General features: G+C 39.5%; 2 long non-coding RNA genes across 3 annotated transcripts; both read left to right on the top strand.

The window, feature by feature from the left end:
* The first annotated feature begins 1687 nt into the window (after positions 1-1687).
* LOC128791533 (uncharacterized) lies at positions 1688-9984 on the top strand. Its single transcript, XR_008432069.1, has 3 exons — positions 1688-1736; positions 7249-7433; positions 9794-9984. It is a non-coding gene; the product is annotated as an uncharacterized LOC128791533 (long non-coding RNA).
* Positions 9985-17195: 7211 nt separating this feature from the next.
* On the top strand, positions 17196-25183 carry LOC128791534 (uncharacterized). Of its 2 annotated transcripts, none has more exons than XR_008432070.1 (3): positions 17196-17316; positions 24425-24595; positions 25109-25183. It is a non-coding gene; the product is annotated as an uncharacterized LOC128791534 (long non-coding RNA). The 2 variants fall into 2 exon arrangements; XR_008432071.1 differs by lacking the exon at positions 17196-17316 and adding an exon at positions 23427-23494.
* The last annotated feature ends 223 nt before the right edge of the window (positions 25184-25406 follow it).

The following is a 25406-nucleotide window of genomic DNA, read 5'->3' on the forward strand; positions in this document are numbered from 1 at the left end:
TCTTTTTCTTGATCAAAGGATTGCTCTACCTCTCCATAGAAATACAATGCTTATTTCAGCTGACCCTCTGTTCTGCAGGGCACTCTTTGTTTCAGATCTAAATTTAACTCTGTTTCATACACAGCTTGGCTTTTCATGCTGCTGTTATAATAAATTATAAATCTGAAAGGCTGATTCACCCAACAGTAAAAACTGTTGCAGTATCATGGGAACATGATACTGTTTTAGAAACTGAGATTTGGTTTTTTTTTTTTTTTTAATTCAGGAGAGCCTTAAACTTTTTCCTCTGTGATAAATCCCTGCACCTGAACAGCTTTGCATAACTGCTGAAACAAATGAATGCTACCAAGCTGGTTTTGTATCTAGAGGTTGTGGAGTCGGGGTTATCTGAAATGTAAATGCAGATGGACCCCAAGGCTTTTTCCTTATTAGCATGATTTTTTAATGTTTTTTTTTTCAATTGATATTCTATGGCCAAGGAGGTGAATTGTTTAGGGGAAGAAGAAAAGCTCACCCAAATCAATCTATGTAGGACCCTGTTGATTATCTAGGTGCAACTTGAACAAGTAAAGAGTTGAACGTATTCTCTACTTGCCTGTAAAAGCATCTCTGCATCCCCTGAAGGGTTTGGACCTGCACAGCACAACCAAAGTCCCTTTTCCCCTTAAAGCCAGACACAGCTCATGGATAGGATCTAGTGGAGCAGAGCCTCCATTTATAGCCCTCACAGTTTACACTCTCCATGTGGATGCAAGTCTTGTGTGCAGAACCTCAGCTGTGCTGCCTGCTTCAACCCGTAGCCTCCATTGGCATGTAAACTGCACCTAAATCTGAAATGTGGGTTGTTCAAGGGCTGTTAGTTTGTTGGCCTTCAAATCTCATCTGTGAGAGCTTGTTCTTAGGAGGAGTAAATAACATCTGTTCTCCTCCTTTCCATCAAGGGCAGTCCCATAGCCTTTTGCAAAGAACTTTCAGCAGTCCTTCAGAGTTCAACAGCCTTGTCCTTGTCAATAGACATTTTGGGGAGGAGTGAGAAGGTTATAGATTTTCCCATAATATGGACTTGTCTGTCTTGCTAATGGAAGAATATTGCTGCAGTTTACTCAGAAGGTCTGTATGAAAATATTGAAACAAAATATGAATGCTTGGGATGAAATTAGCATGAAGCAATGACTTCAGGACTGTTGGCTGCTTTACTGTTGCATTGAGTTGCTTGGTGAGTCTCTATCTCTGTTTCCTAGTTTGTGTTTATTCCTTTACTGGCTCTTACTTTACCATCTTTTGTGCATTCAAATAACAGTGTAACATAAAATATGTCTCTAATACATATTTTTAGATGCTACATATAAACAATACATTAAAGACCAGTGTAGGTCTTTCCAAAAAATCCAGTGTTTGATTGGTGTGGGGTGGCTGGAAAGGTTGTGTGTTTTTAAGTAAAGCAAACCATTAAATTGTGACAGAAAGCATTGTGCTGAAGACTGGGACTTGTCATATCAGTCTCTTGACTGATGGATATGTCCCTCATTTGGAGGCCTTTTCTCTAGATGTCTTTCATAACATGATAGTAGCAATACACTTTAACTTGAATTAATTTTAAAACTAATTAAAAATATTAATTTAAATTATTTTTTCCAGAACACCTTCTTGAAAAATCAGTTGATCTGTGGAAAGGGAGCCAGCCAGAGACAGTGCTGAAACTATGCTTTTGATCTGAATACCCACCTAATGCAAAGGTCAGACATAGACTGCATCTGGCTGCCATCTCTTGAATGAGCAATTTCAATCCTGTTCCATGTCTCCATACACTCCTGCAGGGAAAATACAGAGTTAGGTTTAAGTCTGAAATTCTTAAAATCTTCAAATATGAATCCTAGGTAACACATTCTGCTAACTGCACCTAATATGTAACAATGGTGTCAGAAAATGGAAGGAAGGAAGAGAACAGTTCATTCACTGTAGGGTTTTGTTTGTTTGATAAATGGCAGCTTGTCTAGGTACTGTGTTAGCAATAATTTTCAATTTGATTGAATAATTGGGAAAGGAATACATTGCTCCATTCACTCAAAGTTAATTAGCAGTAGGAGGAGGCTGCTACTTCTCCACAAAACATGCAGGTGTTGCTCATATTCTGACTGCTATAAATTGTACAAGTGAGGATGGGGTTTAAGGAATTGAGTGGTGTGATGGAGCAGGAAAAACAATCAGAATAAATCTGTGGGAGGATCCTTCCCTTTTTTGACTGAGGAACGCATTAAGTGTCTACCTAGTAAAATGTCAATTGAGATCAAAGCTTCCAAGCCATGGCCAGTGGTAGACTGATTTAAAGGGAAGTGTTCCAGGAAATAGAAGAGGCATATAGAAAGGATGATAGCTTCCGAGGCTCGTTGGGGAAGATGAAATGACAGGAGGACAAGGCTGTTGTACCAAGTGGTCTAAGTGACAAACTGTTTAGATTGTCAAAAACCCATTTGGCTGTTACCCAGTGCTGAAGACACAATAAAATCCATTGATGTTCATGTTGTCAAATGACCAAAAATGCTGCTTGATGTTAAGATTGCTGACCCATTCTGGGCCTTGCTTTAATCAAAACCAACCCAGACTCACAGATTACATGCTTAAGTGCGCATTCACTGGGCTACCACCAACAGGCTCTCTCAGAAGTCTAGTTCCATGTTGAGGGCCTAAAACCCAGGCTGATGGGTTAGAACGGAGCACATATTCTTCTAGGATATGTTAGGAAAGACAACAGCTCTTAGCCCTTCCTCATTTCTGAAAAGTGAGATTGTAATTCTAAGCCTCATATGTTCAAGGCTGTAAGTTTTAAATGCAAGTTACCAAGGTCAGGGTCTGAGAAGATACATTCTAAATTGCAAAGAGGGATGGGAAGTCAGAAGACTCCTCTGAACTCTCTGTTGGCAAGCTTTATTTGGTCCCTGTTGAGGGTGCTGGTGCTGGCTTTAGGCACTCATTTTTGGTTGCCTTACTCTCTCCACATTCCATGAGCAGGCATTATAACAAATATTAGAATGTAAGCATCCTTCATGGGCAAATCTGGCTTGCTGAGTACTTCAGAACTCATTTTCCCCTCCAACCTAAACAGAGGGAACTTTACTCCTTTCAGCTGTGATTTTTACCTCATAATATCCTTAGTGCAGTAGAAAACAGGCGACCTGGTTGTAAATTAAGGTCAGAATTGCAGTGTGTGTATACACATGGTTTCTACCATCAGATAAATACACAGATAAACATGTGGTAGCTATTTTAATCAATCATACCCTGGGAGCTTTGCCCACTGTGTTCCCAAGAACAGGGTGCAAAATGCATCACTCTAAAGAAATTCCACACATTGCAGCAAGTGACCCCTTACCAAAAGCAGGGCTGAGAAAAACTGTAATTTCCTTATTAGAATCACATGTCATCACATTGCCAGCTACATTCTTGAATGCTCCTCAGCTCTTTTTTTGCACTGGCTTCCCACAAACACTGCACATAAAACCAGGGTGACTCACAGCATCCTTCTATGTCAAACAATTCTCCGAAAAAGCTGTGCTGGAGTCATTTGATGCTAGTGCCCTGGAGGCCTCCAGGCAATCCCCAAGTCAGCTGAGTTCATGTTACCAGAGATAAGTAGTTGGCACTCAGACTGCATGCCTGCACAATTTTGACTTCTTTTTAGTCATAAAGTCATTTTCCAATTTATTTAGAAATCACATATTGCTCACCAAATATAGGAAATGGGTCACATTGCAGTCAATATTCTCCAGGTGCCCTATGGTCAGGTCTGATTGGTGACTCATTCAGAAGCTCCTTTTGGCTTTGGTTCTTCTAGCTGAGCTATTTGCAGCAAGCAGTGTTTGTGTTTGGCAGATAACCATATTACAAATGTGAGTAAACACTAATTATTTACAGGATAGATAATTGCCCAGAGGAGCAATGATCACCAGGTTTCCTCATTTTCCCATTTTCTTCTTCTGTCTCCCCAAAATTTGGATTTTTGCCTTGTGGAAGCAAATTTCTCAGAGTTAAAACATGGAAAATGTTGAGAGGGTCAAGGAAGAAACAGTTTCTGGACAGCACCTTCAGGGAAGTCTGTTTTCAAAACTTTGAGGACTATATTAAAGCTGGAACTGTGCAGAGGGAGATTTTTACTTTTTTTACCTTGGATCCAAGTTTACACAGAAGCCTTGATGTTTTTAGAAAGTATGGCATCAAAGGAGCCCTGAAACTCCCTTTTAGATGATGGATTGGGGTTCTCTGAAGCATAGATCTCCAGCAAAACTGCTGAAAAAGGCAGTGAACTATCTGAACAACAAGCCTTTATTTACTCAGGTCCTGTTAACCTCAGCCCCCTCTCAAATGATTAGCAGGGTGTCTGCTGGAGGAAGCTGTGGCGCTCCTCACTCAGTTGGCCTTGCCTGCACTTTCAAGGCATGACCAAGCAGCTTTTGCCATGGGCCCCAGAGGACTGTGTGCTATGCCTCAGCATGAGGAAGCAGAACAAGATCCTCCAAGGGAGAATACATGTCAGTTCTCTCCAGGATGGGAGAGCTATCCAGGACATGTCCATACAAGGGGGCTGGAGTTCACAAATGAGATGGCACAAAAATACACTGGTGACCACTGTATGTGCTGGCACAGCCACCAGACAGTAAAGGCTGGTCATGCAATTGGATGTATTTGGCTTGGAATATATATAAGACATAGGATTTAATGATCAGTTTGTACTCTTCCTTGAATCCAAACAGACACAGGCAAAGGTTAAAACCTTTCTTTTGCAAAGAGCATTTTTACTTTTCTGAAATCACAGCCTTCCACCTGCTGAGCTCCAATTTCTGAGTCTAAAAATGCTCTTCGAAGTCCCACCTTCAGTTTTCAGATACACTTCTAAAAATTGTCTCTCTGTATGACCACCCTAACTTCCAGTGAAATTTTAATAGGTTGCTGCACAAAATGTGAATACTAAGATTATAGACCTTCTCTTGTTATCAGTAAAAAAAAATCAGAGCTAAAAGACTCATGGTTTCACTGCAAGTTTTACACAGAATGAATTTAAATGTTAACTTTGCAGCTTCAGTTTCATTTAAATATTAGTGAATGGTCACTCAGTTGTCAATAGCAAGAGAGAGTTCATCTGGATAGCATAACTTCATCTCCCATCCTGTCCTAGGGATGGAATAGGAACTCACAGCGGAAGCACAGCTTCAAGCTTCGAATCCGCTCAGTACTGGAGCAGCTCAGGACATAGTAACACTGGAAAAGGGAAAAATTTCTATAGGCAGATTGCTCTGCTGGAATAGCTACTGCCTGCCTGAAAGCCCAGCCATTGTTTTGGAGCCACTTTAGGTTACTGCCTGTAATGTCAGTAAGGACAGCCCAACAGTTGGTGAAATCCTCCATCATGTTAGATTGCCATGTTTCTCATGGTGATGTCAAGTGAGAATTCAAAGAGAAAGTCGATTGACCTGTTATTATACATGTACAAGATATGAGTGTTATCTTTCTAGTGCACCCAAAATAATCCTTATCTTTGAAAATGAGTTACTGTGTATGTCCATGCTCAAGGGCAGCCCTGAGAGTGCATGAGACAGAATGAAAAAGCCATCATGCATCTCCTCTTCCCATTAAGGAGACTGAGTTCTGTTCTGAGCCAGAACAGTTTGCATAAGAACATAAGTCCAAATTATGGAAGTTATTTTGATAATGGTGTCATGTCTAGGCAGGTTTTGAGAATGCCCATGTCAGATATGTAAGGACTCTGGAGAACTTTTGCATCTATTAATACTAGAAATTTTGAGTCTACTGTCCTTGTATTCATTAAAATGAGGTCACTACAATAGGGTAGCAGTATTTCACAATAAGCAAAATTATTTTATAAGCATGAACACAATTCCTCTGTGTCTGGGTCCTTTTGTCTATAAATAGCCATATTTTGCATCCTTTCACCCTTTAAAAAAAACCAAACAGACAAACCACAAACAACAACCTCCCCCCTCCCCCACAACCAGCCAAGCCTCAAAGCATCAATGGAGCACAAAGAAGCTTGTCTGTGCCAGCTAACCAGCTAGTTTGGTGTAGCATAAGGTGCAGGAAAGGAATGAATGTGACTTGTTGTGACTGATTAAGAGGGGCAAGGAAGGAGCATGGGGAACAATGAATGCATGCTGTGTGGAGTGTGCATAGTCCTGGAAAGTAAGAGAGTGAAATGCTGCTGAAATATTGATAGGGTGGATAGGATCTGGAATGATTGACAGCATGTGTGTGTGTCTTGGCAAGTTTAATTGGATTTGTTGGGGTAGAGGGTGGAAGAATGTGGTGCATTTCCTTTTATGGGTTTCTTTCTTTCAGTCTCTTCTTTTCTTTTCTATAGAATTGACATTCAATGCATATACTTTTCATTGTCTGCATAGAAAACCTGGTCTTTATTCCCCTAAATTTTAAGGTTGAGGGAGCTGCATAGTGGGGATGAAAAGAGATGTAAAACAGCTTTCATTGCTTTTTATTTACTACTTGTCTTCACTCTTCAGTGAGCAGTCATGCCTAGTGAGACTGGTGACTTGGAGGAAAAAGAAAAAAAGAGGATGTAATTGAATGGTGACTAAATGAATTTCAGTATTATGATGCCCATCATAACAGGAATTCTTCCATTAGGACTTGTGTATATGCTCTACTGAGTATTACTGTGTTTTTCTTTTTGGCTTATCATCAGTAACCAGATTCCTATAATCCTGCCACAAGATGGGAAATTGGGGCTCTACGCACAAAGGTCTTAGTGAGTTACGAAGTCTGGACCCTCAAAATGCTGATCACCCCAGTGCCCGTTCAGCCTCCTAACTTTTGCTGAAACAAGTGGGCATCTGTGGAGAGCTGCCTCAGTTGCTTTGAGGGTCAAAGCCTGGATTTCCAACAAGTTTCCAGCCACAGTGTATGTGGGTTTTCTCTGCAAGGCTGTCTTTTAGCCTTCTTTTCTCTGTCATGCCTTTCTGCAGCACAAGTATACTGTGCTTTTAAGCAGAATTGTTGAACCATCTGTTCTGTTCCCAGTTGTGACTTCCCATTCTAGTATAAATCAGTAATTCCTCTGATGTCAAAACTAGAAAGCAGAAAACCTATCTTGATTGCTGATATCTGTAAAGTTGGGGTTTTTATGGGTTTTGGTTTGTTTTATGTTGTTCACAGGGCTTTTTTTGTTTTGTTTGTTTTTTTTTTTTTTTTTTTTTTTTTTTGTCATGGATTTTGGTGTTGTAGGTCAGAGAGCTGATGCTGAGGATGACAGCTTCCAAGATGTTTCAAAGTGAGAACCTCAATTGCTGCTCCTGGGCTCAGTGGGAGAGAAGCCTGGTGTGAGTGTGAGTGAAGGAGCAATGAATCCAGGAGGCTTCCCTTGTGTGGTGAAGATCAACAACTACTGATAGAGGACACTGCATCAAAAGGTAAAAATTTTCACTTGCTCCTGTTCTGAGTTCAGAGTGACTCATTAGCCAAAGACTTGGTAATCCTTCTCAAACTTGTGATCTTTCCAAGCCTTTGGACATATACTTCAGAGATTTTGTTTCTTCCCTTCTTTCTGTTTCACTCTGCCCCATAAGCAAGCTTAACAGTCTGTGAAAACCAATGGGTTGGTAGCTATAAGGAGGGGGGACTTAATGACATGTTCAGTCATCTCTGAGGAGATGAAGCCAAACATGTGTCTGGTAGCAGGATATTTTTGGAGCTGTTTGTCTATTTTCAAATAACAAGTTTAATGTAATAATGTCATTACACAGCTCTAAATTCAAGGATGTGTTTTCACTAGAACACAATAGAAGCCAAGCTATCAGTCAGCTCATTTTCATTGCAGTAACAGCCAGTTTCACTGGCAGAAGTATTTCTGAATTTTGCGCTTTTAGTTACTTAAGGCTGCTTCTGGTGTGAGATAAATATGTCTTCCTGAGAACAATTAAAGACTTCTGGGGAAAAAAGAGGCAAAGTATAGGAGAATAGTCTGCTTGTTTGTTTGTTCTGATTTTTTTGTATTAGAGTGTAAGCTAAATTCAATTTCTGAGCAAAATTGTTGATGCAAGAAACCACACATCATTTTTTTGCTCTGGATGTTGTACTTCCTTTCTTATTAAAAACCTGCATTTCAGGAAAAAAAACAAAAACCCAAACAGCAGAGGTATCATTCATGAAGAGTCAACCAATGTCTTTATTGCTTCACTAATCAACAAAAATCTATCTCTGCTTGCTGCAAATTTGCTCCCATTGCACCAAATGTTAACTCTTTATTCTTAGCACCCTCTGCTGTGGACAGCTATAACAACATCATCCTGAATTATTCTTGGCTTATAACTTGTGTACTTCTTTTGTACCAAAGGGTTTACAAATGTAATAAAACTTATATCAATGGAGCTGCATGAATATGATATGAAAAATGTATTCTTGCGTTAATCTGGAAAGTAACTTTCTTTTCAAATGTTTACTGAAGAAAAGATGTATAGAATATAAACAAAAGGTTCTAAATTGTTGTAGATTACAGAGGATCCCAAACCATAATGTTAATCTTTGCAAAAGAGAAGTGTAGGCAGGCAACCTTGCTTCAATCTGGAGACCAGCTCCAGGTTGGTGAGTCCATAAGAAAAAACCTATATTTGCCACATGAACTGATCATATCACATCTACCTCTGGTGATACTACTTCTAAAAGGTCAAAATAGACAAGAAGTGAAGAGTGAGTGTAATATATCTGGGGTGCATGGGCACAGTATCACCAGCTGGACAAAAGAATTGACTGTCCCACTCTGCTCTGCATCGATGCAGCCTCACCTTGAGTCCCGGGGGCATCGCGTATTAAAAAAAGACATTATTAAACTATTAGAAAGCATCCAAAGGAGGGCCACAAGGATGGTGAAGTGTCTGGAGGTGAAGCCAAATGCAAAGTGGCTGAGATCACTGGGTCTGTTCATCCTGGAGAAGAGGAGACTGAGGGCAGACCTCACTGCAGTTAGAACTTCTTCCTGAGGGGAAGAGGAGGGGCAGGCACTCTTCACTCTGGTGACAGGATCTGAGGAAATAGCCTGAAGGTGAGGCAGGGGAGGTTTTGGTTGGATATGAGTAAAAGCTTCTTCACCAGACAGTGGTTGGGCACTTGAACAGGCTCCCCAGGGCAGTGGTCACAGCACCAGCCTGACAGCTCAAAAAGTGTTTGGACAATACTCTGAGGTTCCTGGTGTGACTCTTGAGGTGTTCTGTTCAGGGCCAAGAGCTGGACTCAATTATTCTGATGGGTCCCTTCCAACTCAGCAGATTTTTTGTTTCTATGATATCAGCCTAATTGATAATAAAAATATTGCAGGGAATATACTTTAAAATCAAACTTAATTATTGTATCTTTCCAGTTCAATTTTTTTAATCTCAGTGACAGGGGAGGATTACATTTAATTTTAGCAGAGGTACAGTCTGAAAACTGAAGGAAGAAACTATTTCTAGAAGGTAAGTTAAGAATGACAAATTCTTTCACATTTGATTATAGACAGAATTTCCTCCTTAATGAAGCAAATTGCAACTTAGATCCTCAGTTGGAAACACAGTTTCTAATGAACCTTTCTTCTTTCTTCTCCTTCATCTCACATTTTGAACCTTTCTCCAGCTCCTGTCAGGCTTGGAGGCCAACCTGATGGCTTTCCCAGAAGGGTGCTTTTGAAAAATGCAGTAATTTCAGAATAGACATAAGCAGTTCTCTGTACTTTCAGTGTTTTCCTTTACATGATTAAGTACTTGATATCAACCCTCCCTTCATATTTTCTGTTTTCTAGAAAGCAGCATGTGTAACAGCAGTAAGAGTAAGAATCAGCCTTACCCTTCTCACTCCTGCAACTCCATCTGCTGATCACTCATATGAGAGCTCTAACATCAGAGCTGCCTCTGAGCATTATTGAAGATGTGGAACAGTGAAATCTTTTTTGTCAAGCCTCCAAGAGCAAACAGCAGCAGAGATGAGATTTTGAATATGTTGGTAATACTGCTCTATTGATCTCAAAACACTTTACAAACATTAACTAATCAAGCTTTAAAACAACAAAGTAAGTTTGCATTAATGACACCCATTTAGCAAATGAAGAAGTGGAGGTAAACAAAGGGTGAAATGACCAAAGTCAAATGATGAGTGAAGGTCAGAAGAAGGTCTCCTGTTTTCTATTTATTCTGCTTTTATGTGAGCTCATTGAGAAAATTTTTGCAGTGGAGCTTGCAGCCATTTTAGTTTGAAACATTTGGACATTTTATCACAATCTTGAGCTTTTCTTACAAGAATCAAGGTAATATAAAAGCTCATAAAAGTAATGAACGTTTTTAGGCTCCCAGGTCCAGCTTTGATTTTCAAGAGGCAATTTCTTATAGCAGAATGGGGCCAGCAGTGGTTGTGGGCTGTTCTGTGTTGTGAGCCTTTTTTCCCCATTTGTGTTTTCCTGGGGGTGCTAGATTGACAGAAAAGTGCCTTAAGCTTCAAAATGGGAGCCCTTTCGTGTGGGCTTGACACTGATGTCATGCATCTATCCCACCCTTCCTACGGGAGGACTGAGGCTTTCTCAAGGGATTGCTCTGCTCTGGTGATCCCAGCTAGTCTGTGAGCCTCAGGGGCTGCTACAGAGTGGAATGGCTTAGAGTCAGTGGAGCAGCCCTGGATTAAAATCAGTGTTAAAAAGTGGAAGATCGGGCACACAGTAAGTGAATAATGCAGACCAGTGCTGACCCAAATAGAGGATGGCAGCTTAGAACAGGTTCCTTGGAGACATTAAGTTCTCCTTGGAAAGGGAGGTCTCAAAGCCAAGCCTTATACTTTCTTAATGGGTTTCATTAGGAAGAAATAAAAGGAACTGGAAAAAAAAGACATGTAGCTTAAAAGGGAACAGCATCAGCACAGTCTAAAATTTGTTCCATTTTTCAATAAAAGAAGCCAATGCTGCCTTGAAATTCATGTCCCTTCAAAGTTCAAGGAGGCCTGTATTGTTGGCCTGCTCAGTCAGAACGCTCCAGCCACTTATTGTATGTGGAATGCACTCCAGGGACTGACTGAAAAAATATGATTTAGTGAAAGCTTGTACCCAAAACACATCATTGGCCTCTGATCTCTGAACATTTAAATATTTCAAGCTTACAAGCGGACGCTGTCACGAGGACAGACCCTGATCCCTAGCTGATTCTAGAACATCTGTTGAGGCATTTACCAAGTTAATAGATTAGCTATGAGAATCAGGCAGGTGTTTTTCACCAAAGCCAGAAAACATCAAAATCAGATTGCCCTCCAAGTCTTTCAGCACAGGCAATCGAGTTAGAATGACTCATAGAGTCTAACAGATAATAAAACACACATAACATTTGCTTTAAGGTACAGGTGGGGATATTTTGTACTGCACTTAGGAGAAAGAAAAACTAACTCTATTTGGGAATAGAGTAATTGAATACAGATGGGAGGAGGCAAATGAAAGAATTTAGCAAATATCTCAGTGGAATAGCTAATGGGAACGAGACAGAATAGGAAATTAAAAATTATTCGAAGCAGATGGACCATTCTTTGAGTTTTTTAAAATTTATTAGGGCTGCGAAAAAAATGTGTCTGTTTATTTTCCACGGCCATGAAATTAATGACTTGGTGAGTTGTGCTTGTGCAATTTTATGACTGCCATGTCATTTGTCATAATTTGGGTTCTGTTTGATATGGATTTATGAATATTTCCTCCCCCCAGCATGATTTATGGGTGTTGGTCATATGTGAATTAGACTGTCACCTTTAGTATGAAAAAGTACAAATGACAGATTATAAAAAAAAAATGCTCAAGTCCTTAGTGCTGGAAAGCAGAGTTCACAATTCCCTGCTCTGCTTCTTCGTTGGAAGTTTTTGTTTGGAGCTACGATTAAATGTTTGGACTTGAGTCAAGCATATGGAAACATTGAGAGGTCTTGAATAGATCTGAACTCATCTGAACTTCACCTGTGAAACTCAGCTTGAGTCATCCTTTCCTTGTATTATGCATTGGGAAAAAAAAAAAAAATCTGTATGCTACTTGCTGTAGGAACAACTGATTTACTGTACTGGAGCAGCAAGTTGGCCTTGAAAATTTGCTGTCCTGCTTCCAGTAGTGGCTAGCTCTGGGTGAAGCTTCCATGAAAAGTGGAAATAATCTTACACAGTATGTTCAGTTACGCAGCACTGCATAGTTGAAGGAGTGAAGTTAAAGGACATATGAAACAGGCTGTATTCCTGTAATAATAATAGTATTCTAGGTTTAGATCCAAAGCACTAACTTTTATACTAGCTGTTATCACTTCCATGAAAACTACTACTCTTTGCTATTTGTTTTGCAATGTGTAGCAGCAGCATGCACCAATTTAGGACAGAAGGAGAAGCACAGTTGCTCCTGGATTTGAGCCACCTGACTTCAAGCATAAAACTGTGGCACCTAAGTTAGTACCTAATCACCCAAGGCTCCCCCATTGATTTTGGAAAGTGATATGCACCTCCAGAGGCTAATTCAGCCCACGTGTCTTCATGCATTGACTATGCAGGCAGAGAAAAACAGTACCCCTTCCTCATTTAGATCCCCAGTTTGGTCTTTTGGTCTAGAAATTCATGTGGGAGGAATTAGAGGCCAGCATGGGATACAGCTTTAAAAAGAAGAAACAATACACCTTGCGTGTCAACAGCACATTGCCAAGCATCTTGCATTTTGAGCTAGCAAATGTTTCCTTTATGGGGGATACAACTGGTTCCTTCTACAGTTCTTGGACAACTGTTTGCTGAGGCCCAGACAGCATTGCTTTTTCAGTGGGAGGCTGATAATTCTTACTGAATATCTCTGCACTTGTGGAGAAAGGATGGTTACTTTACAGGGAGCCACCAGGGCTCTCTTTGCATGTCTTGCTAGCACCTATTACCTCTAAGGCTAATTGAGTTCCTCTTTTTTTGTCTTGTTTTTTTTTTGATAGTTAGTCAAGCAAGAACCTGCATTAGCAGGTCACGTCTGATGTTGTGATGATGCTTCACCGTGGTGATATGCAGTTGCACAAAACTGGACTACCTTGCAAAAATAAACTTGGCACTTGTATTTGAATTAAAAAGTCCAGTAATCTTAGAATCATAGAATCATTTAGGTTGGAAAATTTAAGATCATTGAGTCCACCACTGTTACTTTGCTGACTCGTCAAGAAACCTGCACAACTTTTGGAGAAAGCTTGGCTTGTCAATTGTGGTACGTTGATGTATCAGAAATATTCTATTTGCTTCGGCTGATGAAACTTGTATTCATCTAGCACATCTAATCAACCTATTCCCAAGCTCCAAAGCTACTTTCACAGTGTAAAAGTAGCTGTCTGGCAGTTCCAAAGTGCAAATTTTTCAGAAGACAGAAAACTGAAAAATTTCAGTTTCAGTCAAGTAAAAATTGACTAAATGAAAATAAAATGCACTGCTTAGGATTTACCTATGTTTAATAATTTTTTTTCCTTACTTGAAAAATGCTTCTGAACAAACTCCTTTTAAATCTTTTTTTTCAGAAATAGTTTTTAAAATTACCAGAAGTCAATAATTTCAGTCATTTTCCTATATTTCAGGGTTTTTTTTCCCGTATGGAAATGAGGAAAATGAAGCAAATTTGCAGAACCTTTTGTTTCAACAAGCCTGCATTTATGTCCCCCAATTTTTTTTGTCAAAGCATTGAGTCTAGATTATTTCTCTTAGTCACTTTTCTATTTTTTCACTTACTAGATGGATTGTCTTGTCAATTTTGCATTATGTTTGACCATATTTTGAAGTCAGTGAGCTAAATACAAAATCCTTTTCTGTAAAAACATGTATACTAGGTTTGGAGTGGAGAAAGGAGAATATGAGCTGTTGGATAACAGTAGTGTTCTCACTGAGCTTAGATTGAAGCTGTTTTGTCAGTATCTGGCACTTAAAAGGCCAACCTGCTCCTACCCTGTTACCATAAAGAAATTTGCCAGGAAGGCAGGTGTCTAACTATACAGGCAATCAGATTACAGAGCAAAGTAATCATGATTTCTGATTTTCAGCATAGGTTGCCACATTAGCACATGTACTTTGGAAGAGAGGGAGAAGTAATCAGAGCAAGATAAGGACAAGGGTGGAGATCATTTGAACCAGTACGGTTATAATAGGGTAGTAAATTTTATGCAGCTTTTATTAAACCATTTTGTTTCTTTTATACTAAAAATAGGGTAAAGCTGTCTGAAAATGAGAAAATTCCTGAGTTTGCTTTCATTTGTTTTTAAGAGTTATTGAAATGTAGCAGTGTGTTTCTTGGGAGGCACCATTTGCACACACATGTCTGCAACTCTGAGTGAGTCACAGCTGCAGAGTTTCTTTAAGGCATGCATGCTTGGCTTTGACATGCTGAGATTTATGGTGAGATTTAAGTTCTTGTACCAATGGTGACGTTTCCTGAATAGTTTTCATCCAGATGGTCTCCGAGAGGATAAGGTTTAACAAGATTTATTCACTGAGAGGGGGCAATGTGAATTAAAATTACAAGGGGTACTATATATACACTAATTCTTTGCCATTCACTGCCTCGTGAAATGTAGAAAATCCTTGCTCTTCATTCTCCCAAACGAAGTTAAATGGAGTTGCTTCTTTCAACATACTGTTCTACTCTGAGCAGATTAGGGCTCTGGCAAACAAGTGCTATTAATTTTGTTGGGGTGGAGGAAGGGGTTACTGCCCTTAATGTCTAACCTGCCACTTTGCCTCAGACTTCCACCTTACTAGTGGAGGCAGCAGATGTAAGCAAGTGCCAGTTTATCAATTGTTACAGTTTGCAGACCATTGGCAGTTAAAATTAATGTGCTGGCTCAGAGCTCTGTGGATGACGGCTGGACCACATCGCTTTCTGATGGCTCTGTTTCAGCTTCTGGTGGGGGACTGCTGCAGACAGCTGGGAGAGGTAACCTCTTAAGCCATTATCACTAAATCCAGCACAACCTCTCTGAGTGAGCTCCAAGCCTACAGCCTTTGAGAGCTGTTACCCACACTGTTTGGGGTCCTGAGGCTGTATCTTCAATGGGTTACTTAATTAGCGGAGCACCAACAATTGGTGCAGGCTGAGTATCTAGGCATGCTAATTCAGATTGTGATTGCCGAGCCTAGATTTTCTGGAAAATTATACATATTAAAAACAGAAGTATTGATGTTATTTCACACTAAAACCTTGTCAGTTTTTATAAGGCTATTGACTAACAGTGAAACTGTTAAGCACATGCTTAACTGCTGCAAGGTAAGTATCTTCATCAAAGAAAACTAACAGGTATTGATGCCGTGCTTAAAGCTAAACAGTTTGTAAGCGTTTTGTTGGACAGAGTCAGCTTTATTGTTTTTCAGGTTTTTCTGTTTAAAATACTGTTAAGTGGCTGTGGAACCTCTAGAATTAGATGTTGATATTCAAGTTCTATTTAAAAAAAATGGAAGCTGAGTTGAGGTATTAGAGGTCAGTGTCTTTTATTCATGTGCCATTTTCCTGATTTGCAGGCTGAGTTTTGTCCCCATATCTAGAAGTATTGGAAGTATCTTAACAGTTAACAATTTAGCTTCTTTAGCAGGATCAAGACATTTCAGTTTGAATTTCATAATATTGAACCAAAACTCGAGTGACAGAAGGCAACAAGTTCATCCTAGAGGAGCATTTATAGGCAAATATAATGTCCTGCTTGATAAGAAGAAAAACAAATTGGCAGCATATATTGCCTTTACCACTTTGAGCTTGTTCAAGGTTGATGGGTTTTTTTATTGTTTTGCTTTTCTATCTCATATTATTTGCAGAAATACTTTTCATTCATTGCCCGTTGCATGTTGAGCTCTAACGTAAGATCTTCACAATCAGTGATTTTCTTGAGTCCTCCAGTGTCTGAGTTGTCAGTTTGTGATTCTTCTATTTTTGAAAGGTAGCTACTCAGTGTTTCATGAAGTTGTCTTCATATGAAGTGCACTTAATATTGTTTCAATTTCAGCAGTTGCAAGTACAGGTACTGAAAAATCACTAATTGCTTTTATAATAATGGGCTGGTGAACAACACATTTTTAAAACAATGGGAAAATAAGGGAGAAGATTTTGTGATTGTTCTTTATGTATAAGAATGGACAGTCTGAGTAAAATGTAAAAGAGTTAGTAATTGTAATGAAATAGGTCTCATTGTATTGTAGCAAGTTAAAAATGTGCCTCTTGCTGTAGAGCTTGCATTAATATTGTTTGAGAGAAGTAGCATCAATGCACTGTAATAGACTTTTATTAATAGGCCAGAACAGTCATCAGTCTCTGGGTTGGTGTGATAGCTGAATACAGTGAACATGAGCATCTTGACAAGCAAGTAGCAAAATCTATCAATCACTTTCAGCATGAAGATGCTGTGATAATTAGGTTTACACTGGTAATAATAAATAAAGTGTTCAAAGCCATGGAAAATGTAGGGTCCATAGTGAATATCCTATGAAATATAAAAGAGGGCATCACCATAAATTCATCTAGCTGTGTAGACTGAGATCATTATTCTCTTGACCCATCTTGCTATTTTTAGAATAAAATTCATGCATTTTTCAATCAGCACTGTTCAATGGTAAAATCACTCCAAGGCTTAAAGCCTAGGTTGGATTCTTTTCTTGCTGTGCTCATGTGCAAGGTTGTTCAGTGTCCTTCCTGTTGATGGTGCTGATGCCCTCAGAACAGAAGTGTGGTGGCATGTTTTAGTTTGTGCTAGTCACTTTTTCTTTCCAGTACTGGCCAGATAAAGATTAGGGTGTGTTCTGCTTCCTTTTATGCTGCTCTGTGTGGGTGGTTGGCTCCATTTATTTTGGTGGAATTACTCTAAGTTTATGGTTTGAGGAAAAACAAACTTCCTGGTCTAGTGGCTTCTGGTGCTAATGAGTCAAAGTCTCCTAGACTGAGAAATTATGTTTCATGTGACTTCTGGGGAAAAAAGGTCCTGATTTGTAGGAATCCCCTGGTCGTCAGGGAGAGACCACCACACCTGAGGCTTAGCAGGGGAGGGGAAAGGTGTGTGGAATAGACCAATGTGACATAACTCCATAGTGCAATATAAAAACTACTCAGTGCAATTCCCAATCACCCAGTGCAAAACAACAACTAAATAAGCTCCTCAGTGCATCACAACACTGACCTTTTTTTTTTTTCTTCATTCTAGGGTATTGTCACAGGCAGGACAAGCCTTTTCTAGTGGGAATCCATTGCATTTACATCAAGTTTCAATCTCTTTGTAATTAGCATAAGGAACGACATGGCCTAGTCTGGGTTACTAACCTGGCTCACCCTAGATGGTACCTGATTTTTTTTTTTTTTTTTTTACTATTTTAAGAAAATTAGTAAATTAATTTCATGAAAATGTGGTAGCTTGTCAGCCCATTAAACAAACTGATGTCTTTGTGCTCAACTGTGGCACAGCCCTGCTCAGGTGGCAGCAGAGAAGGCTTCTCCTCCCAGTGTGCCTCCACCCTGGCCTGTAGTAGGGGAGAGGTAACTTTGCTTCCTATGCTTCATTTATTTCTTGGCGCTGTCTGCTGAGAATGGCAACAGAGTTGCCAGTTGTGGCATGCAGGTTTATTGCTGGGAATTGAGCCAGAGCCACCGATCCATTTTGCACAGACAGCGAACAGCAATGGTAAATACTTCTTGTTCATTACCAGCCTAAGCTGGATTTGAACTGAAGACTTGGAGGTGAAAGACTGTCTTCCATTCCTTAATCCCCTTAACATTTCACTCTGCCTCATAAAATTTTCTAAAACCAAATGTAAACCTTGTGTATAAAATGGAATCCAGAGGAGAAAAGAAAATCCAGAGTGAGGACTGAGACTGTTTTCTTCTTCAGCAAGCTTCTCTGATAGTAATGACCCTGGAAAATTGTTCTCTGATTATTCTCTTGAGAGATTACTCTAATTTCTTGCTGCTGTAGATGGCCATATGATCAATTGTCATCAGTTACTGCCTGATGATGGGTCATTACTTACCGGTGCATACTTGGGGGAAAAACACATGCGACTTCCATTAGGAGGCAGAGTGCACCTACATCAAATATGAAGTATACACTAAGTTCTTATTAATAACATTTCAAGACTGTCCTCCTAAAATTCCTAGCACAGAAGCTGCCTTCATAGTGGAAGAACTGAAACTATGAAAGATTTGCAGCTTACAGCCAGGCAAATGAGTATTCCCCTAAGTAAAAGATCTGATTTTCAGCTGAGCATTTCAATAACACATCAGTTTTATTGAGAAAGTAAAGCTCATACTCGTCTGCTCTTTGCTTCAGGACTTCCTAGTTTAATTAATTAATTTAATTTAATTAAGTTACAGCCAGTATAAATATTTCCTTCTTGTTCCATTTCAAAGTTAAAAATGCATGTATGGCACTATGGAAAATGCGGCATCTCCTGGGCGCTCTATTGGCCAGGAAGTTTGAGTATCTTCAAGAATATGTGGATTACTTCAGTGAAATTTTAAAATGCATTACTTTCATATTTTCTAAACCTTTTAGTAGAAATCCAAATCAAACCTTCAACTGAGTAAACTACTGAGAACTGAACAATGTAAAGCAAGCACAGTCCTACTGTGCAGAGTGGCCTTTTGAATGGATTCTGCAAGGGCAACCTCTTTCCTCTAAAGGTGAAGACAGGCTCTGTCTAGATCACAAGGATTTTCACTTAGGCTTTCAAAGTGAACTCTAGTAGATCAAGAGGAAGAAATTTAGAAAAGTGAAATTGGAAGAAGCAGTTGATTTTTTTGGTCCCAGTAAACAGAGAGCATTGAAATATGGAGAGAAAGGTTTGGCTGAGATTTGGCCTCATCTAGTCATGTTGCTGTGTGTACCCATCTGGCACTGAATGACACTGGGTCTGGTGCATGGTGTTGTAAATTAATAGATATACAAGTAACTGTTTTGTGAGTAGGACTGGTTTTCATGTTTCTCCCCACTTCCCCAAAGTCCCATGTCTGTGTGGAAGACCTCTTAAGAAGAAGCCTTAAGAGAAGCAAAGAAAAAAAGAAGGCTCATCCTCTGACTAGAGCTTATTGGTATCTTTTGTGCAAACTAGCACTAAAGGCACTGATGAGTAATCACAAGCACAGATTTTTATCCATGAAGAAACCAAGGACTATATAAAAATGTGCAGGTTACTGGAATAACTTTATTATTAAGTTATTTGAAATGACTAGCAGACTACTTAGTTTTAACTACCTCAAAGTCAGTTTTGAAATTCTGTAGGCATGGAAGGGTGTGGTCAGCTCAGCCCTCACATCCTCATGGATGCAGGTGATACTGTCCTTCAGTGTGGAGAGAAGGCTGCAGTTCAGATGCTTTAAATTGACTAGCTTAGGTTGACTTCAGTTGCTGAGCTGTGACAGTCTGAGTCCTTACTCAAGACCCTGCTAGGGCCTGCACTTCTCTCAGGATTTGAGCTAGCTGGTTTAAGCTATTTGGAGTATGTCCCCACCTCTGGATTACAAGGGAGTTATTGCAATGAATCAAAACTGCAAACATTTTGCTTGAAGCATTTATCAGCTCTGGCTTGCTTTCTCACCATGAATTGGCCTTGGATAGTTACTAGTAATATGCTGTTTAACACTGGAATGTACATTCTGGGAAAGGATCTCTTTGGGAAGTATCATGGTCTCTACACCTTGCAGCTTCCATGCCCTGTGCTCACTCATCTCTATTTATTATGTTGCTTGGGTTTAGATGGGGAGTTTTACAAAGGAAGTTTGAGCCACAATCCCATTGAAATATAGGGAGAGCTCAGTACCCCCTTAACTTGTGTTATAAAACTGTACATAAAAGTTTGCAGACAGTTCAATTTGAAGTAATTTAGGGCTATGTAGATGCCAGGTGGAATTACCAAGGGTTCCCAAGGTGGTCAAAGGCCTGATGTCCACTGAAAGACAAGTAGGATTTAGGATCTTCTCTGTATCCTCTAGTCACTACGTTATTTTTTCAGACACTGAAGTGTGGTTTTAAATTTGCCCCCAAGGTTACCCAAGCTTCAGTGGTAACTGAAGCAGGACTGCAGTTGCCATTGCACATTCCTCTCTGGCACCATCTAGTGATTCTAGAACTACTCTTCCAATGACTGCTCTTTCCCACTGCTGAACAAGATGTGCCCTCCTTTGGCAATACCTTAAAATTCAGATCAGTGCAGATGTCGCTGTCATGCAAAGAACTCACCTTAGAGCAATGTCTGCAAAGCCTTTTGGGAGAAAGCTTTGTAGTATGGCTCTTGTACTAACAGTTGAGATTCGTAATTCAAAGTGCAAAACTGCCAAAGCACATAAAAAATAAAGTGAAGATCTTGTTATAGATATTTTGTTACATTAAGAATCAGGAATGGGTTCGTGTGTGTCTGTTTTAAGACTGTCATAGTCTTTGAGCATCTTTTCTAGTCCTAATAAAATGGCTGAGAATGAAATGAGCATACTTAAATTATAGAATGATTCAGGGCATCATGTTGTTAATAATGTAGAGAAATGAGATATAAAAGCTTTTACTCAAGCATACCCTAAAGCAAATTTAAGTAGAGCACACAGCTATGATGCTGATTGTTTTCACAGGTGTTGGCACCATATGAATTAAATGAAGAAAAAAATGGTGAAACATTTATGACTCATTAGAATTATGTGGTTTTTTTATCCTGTCCTAACAACTGAAAAAAGGTGTAATTTACATTTGCAGCCAAATGGCGTGAAGTAACATTATACTTTACCGACATGAAAAGAGGAGACTTCCAGATGACTACTATTCTGAACTTCTCTAGTTCTCAAATCCTGGATTTTCAGTTTCTCATGTGGACTTTTGAGAGCTGACATTATTACCCATTAAACAAAAAAAAAAAAAAGTCAAAAAGGAATATTGTAACTTAAAATCTATAGAATATGTGATTCCAAGGAGCTAAGGGCCATTTGCTGGATGCAACAGATTTACAAGCAGAATATTTTTCCTTTTCATCAACAATACACTTGATAGATCCAAAAAGACCCATATCCATGTTTGGTTTGTTGTTTTTTTTTTTTTTCCAAATAAACTCTGTATGCTCTTTTTCCTTATTTTTTTAATCAGAATTGTTTTGTTGTAGATCTTTTGTAGTTTGTTGTACATCTTAAATATTTACATGAGGGAGGTATTCTGACAGGCTGATCTATAGCAGGAAAGCAACAAATAAACAAATCCTTCTCTACAGTATTTTAGATCCTGGTTTCCTGAGCTCCTAAGTGTTTATTTTTCCTATTGTAAAAACCTGCATTGAAATACATTCAAAATGGAGTTCACATGGCAGCTTTCAGGCAACATCTAATGTTTTAACAAAGCCATAATAGTAACCTCAGCTTCCCATACACTGTGTAGTTGGCTGAAAAAGAAAGCAGCTGATTTATCAGAGCCTCCATGCTGTACATGAGTCTTCAGAAAAAGAACATGTCGTACTTTGCAACTGAGACATTTTGCAAACACCTAATAAACCAGAAAAAGAAAGTTTTATTGGGCTTTATGAGCACATTTTTCTCCTCTCACCAGAGCACCAAACCCAGTTTGTAATCCTACTTTCATTTATTTCATTCTCCCTTGAAATTTCTCATAGCACAAACTCACTCAATTTTGGCTGCCTAATTTACATCTCATGGCCTACAGTATCTCTTTAGGTGGTGAAGTATTAAAAATACATTAGCCTGGTGTGGATGATAATGGGCCAAATGCTGCTGGTTTTGAAGGCAATCTGGGAAGCCTCATGCTCTCTCTCATTCTTGATAGCTGTGCAAGCAAGTTGTTTGCTTTTTCTGTCCTTGGACTTTCGAAGTTCTAGGAGCAGATGTAGGTGAGATTATTGTTCTTCTGAAAGTCTGAATTGAGAAAAGCGCTTTTCTTTCCTTCCAAGCTTGCTCTAATCTTTAATGTTACCCTTATTTCTGTTCTGCCAGAACTGTGTCCTATTAGCATCCAAAAATGTTACACATAACTTTGGCTTGCTTACAGAAGATGATCCAACCACTAACATTTGCCTTCTGTAGCTGAATGCTGAAAGAAAAATAATCCACATTTGAAATGTGAGACTTTGCTGCTGTCAGTTTCTGGAGTTGATTATTAGGACTGTGATTTTTATCTACTCACTTGTACAGTAATTAAAAGCAATTCCCTCATCAGTTATCATCCTGCAAAGCCAGCTTTTAAACAGTGTTTGATGTACAGTTTATTAACCTAAACCCATGTTGAGGGAAAGGTGACATAGTTTAAAAAGTAAGAATGAACACATCTGCTCTGAAACAAAGAGCTGAATGTAAAATAGATGCTTTCTGTTAAACCAGCAAAATGGCAATGTGATTTTAATTGGCAAAGTAGGAGTAATTACCTGGCTTGGGCTAGGTGTATGCCTCCATTCTGTCCACTCCCATCTGTGTCCTTTTTATGTGGATTATTTTCTGTGGGGATATCTCCTGTCATGATTGGATTGGTGATTAAAGAATTAAGAAAGAAATCAGGGAGTCAATAACTTGCATGCTGAAGAGGAAGAGCTATTCAGCTCCCTGACAACCTTTGCCACACCTTCTAGTAGGTGTTGATGAGCACATATGACTATCAGTGTCAGCTCTAATTCAAAGATATTTGATATTAACTGGATACTGTGCCTCTAGTTGCCAGTGTTGTAACTTAGGGCATCTTTATTCCAGAAAAGAAATGTAAAATAATAGACAAAAAAGTGCATGATATTTATCTGTGATAACTTTTCTCAGTGGGTGCTGGAGACAAAATATTAGGGTGAATAAAGGCAGACTGAGAGTGAGTTCAACTATGGATCTATCCCACTGGACTTCTCTTGACTGCTGAAAATGATTGATATGGAATCTTGTGAAAATACTCAAGTATTAGAAAGAAAAGGCATTGAGAGAAGAAAATTGAAAGTGAGCACAAGTCCCTAAAGTATTATATGCACCTAAAGCACCAGTGTGGGGGTATCTGAAAAGGGGAGCAGAAATCGCTCTGGGAGTAAAGATGCAGGCTGCAGTGTTTACTGATGGAGTTCTAGTATATCAAGGAAGGAGAAACAATGAGGTGAAAACCTACTACTGACTCTGCTCCTTCAACTTCTTTCATTCAAGGCAGTCTTACAAAACAGCATGGTGTGTGACAGGCAGGAAAGCGATGTGCAATCCATGGTCAGTCTAGAGAAAGCAGTAACTGCCACAGACTGTTGTGCCCACCCCCAGGAAGTGAATGAAGAACTGCATGGATTTTGTTTTAAATGGAGCTGAACAATAATCCCAAGAGATTTAAAAGCTGACATCATGCAGTGGATACATATTTCACACCTGGGGATAGAGACATGCCTGAGATGAGCCAGGAAATGTATCTACAGGCCAGGCATGAATACCCAGTTGAAAGCATACATGGAACAGTGCAAGCTGTGCAAAGAATACAGTGATTGACGAGAAACGCCTCATGGAATTCCAGCTCAGACCTAGAAGGTCAGAACAAACTTGTTAATTTCTAATGAAAGAAACTTTATGGCACAGTAGATTAATAACCCAGTTTTTGAAAGATGCACAGACAAGAACAACAATCAGAAAACTGAAGGAACAGATTTTTAAATATGCAATAACTCACTGACTGGGACTGAATGAGAGGCTCCTGATAATCTTCATTTAAGCATTTGAAAAATGTGATACCTTTAAATACTTCATATGATTCATGTTTCTGAAAATATGCAACAGGATAGGACTATGGCATCAGCCTTGTCAGCAGCCAGGAAACTGGCACTGTTTGATAGATAATAAGGGTGTTTGGACTGGTTATTTTGAACCTCTTCAATGCTAAATGTTCCTATGGTTTAAATGGTGACACATATTCAGACTCTGGCCTTGCAGTCTAGGTAAGTTTGTCTACTAAAGCTTGAGGCAAAACCAATCAATATTTTTTCTTTACAGTTCTTAGGAAACTAAGCAAGTGCAAACCACCAAAACCCCAGAGGTTACTGTATGCATAAAGGTGTGTGCAAAATTAGCCATTAGGTTATTATGAAAAGTTAGAAAAAATGTTACTGGGTGCAGGATGTGAAATGAGTAGAACAAGCAGGAAAAATGAAACTCCAGATACTGTGCTGTGACTTGAACTGAAGATGGCACAGGTGATCATAGTCTGTTAAGCTAATGTAAGCAAGACCAAAAGTATGTGAATTGTGCAGTCAACACAGAGGATCAATATGGCTAGTCCTTTTGAATGCCCTCCAGAGTAGTAGAAAACAGGGAAGTTAGACAGTACACAGAGAAGCTGGTGGCTTCATTGTTGGCATTTGGTGTTGTTTCAGCTATTGCAGATGTCTGCCTGGCATCCATTCACTACCGTGGGGAGTGTCAGTCTGCTTTAGGTCCTGCGTCATCTCTGCTATTCCTGTGCAGGTATCCTGGATGCTTTACAGCCTTCTCAAATGGCACTGGGCACCTGTGCCTTGGACAGGAATCCTGGCCTTTGCTTTGTGAAGCAGCACATTCCTGAAGGGCCACGGCAGTGTGGTCATGGTCACAGCCAAGCATGGCAGCAGCGAGCAAGCTGAACAAATCTTTGAACAGGTATGTCTGTACAATAATTATCTTCAGCTTGGGTCTTTTAAGGCTGGCTGTGGGCTGAGCCCTACAGCTTCCTGCCTTGGCTGAGAATGAATCACTTGTGGGGTGCTGCATTTCCCAGAGCAGATGGGAGCTGTTAGGTTCAGAGTCAGAAATTATGGAAAGGGTTACAACGTGTAACAAGAGCTCCCTTTAGGCAGGAGAGATTGGAGAGGAGGATAGGTAGGTCTCTTCAGCCAAGGAGAGGATATCACAGATAAGTATGCTTAAGGAAGATGCTTTAAGAGGCGGTCAGGTGTCTATGTAAAATACCTAAGAGGAGAAAGCAATTAAAAGAACTCCAGTAGATTAAAAAAAAGTTGAAGAAAATGCAGTCAGTCTGAGAATAATCTGAATCACCAAGGTGCTCTTGAAGTTTATCAGACCACCTAGAGGTGCAATATCCTAGACAGGCAATGAGTTCTCAGAAATACCCTTCATCTAATCTTTTTTTTTTATTATTTTTCCCTACCCTAGGACGATTGAAGTGTTTTGGTTTGGTTTGGTTGGAAGACTGTACTAGGTTGCCAGAGGGAATTCAGAGGAAACCAGAATATTTTCCCAAAGAGAAGGTAAGGCCCAGCCACACCTTGCAACATCAAATCTTTAATCATGTACCTGCCTGTATAACAGCAGCAATCTTCAGTGTTTCTGTAACATCATTCATGCAAGAATTTCAAAGCACTTCATAAGCACTAATTAATCAAACTTCACAAACCCTCAGCAAGCAGCAACGTTGCCCACCAATGAAGCGTAATCAGCTCTAAAATGGAAC

Source organism: Vidua chalybeata, chromosome 8 (assembly GCF_026979565.1).
Source record: "Vidua chalybeata isolate OUT-0048 chromosome 8, bVidCha1 merged haplotype, whole genome shotgun sequence".
In the NCBI taxonomy this organism is placed as follows: domain Eukaryota; kingdom Metazoa; phylum Chordata; class Aves; order Passeriformes; family Viduidae; genus Vidua; species Vidua chalybeata.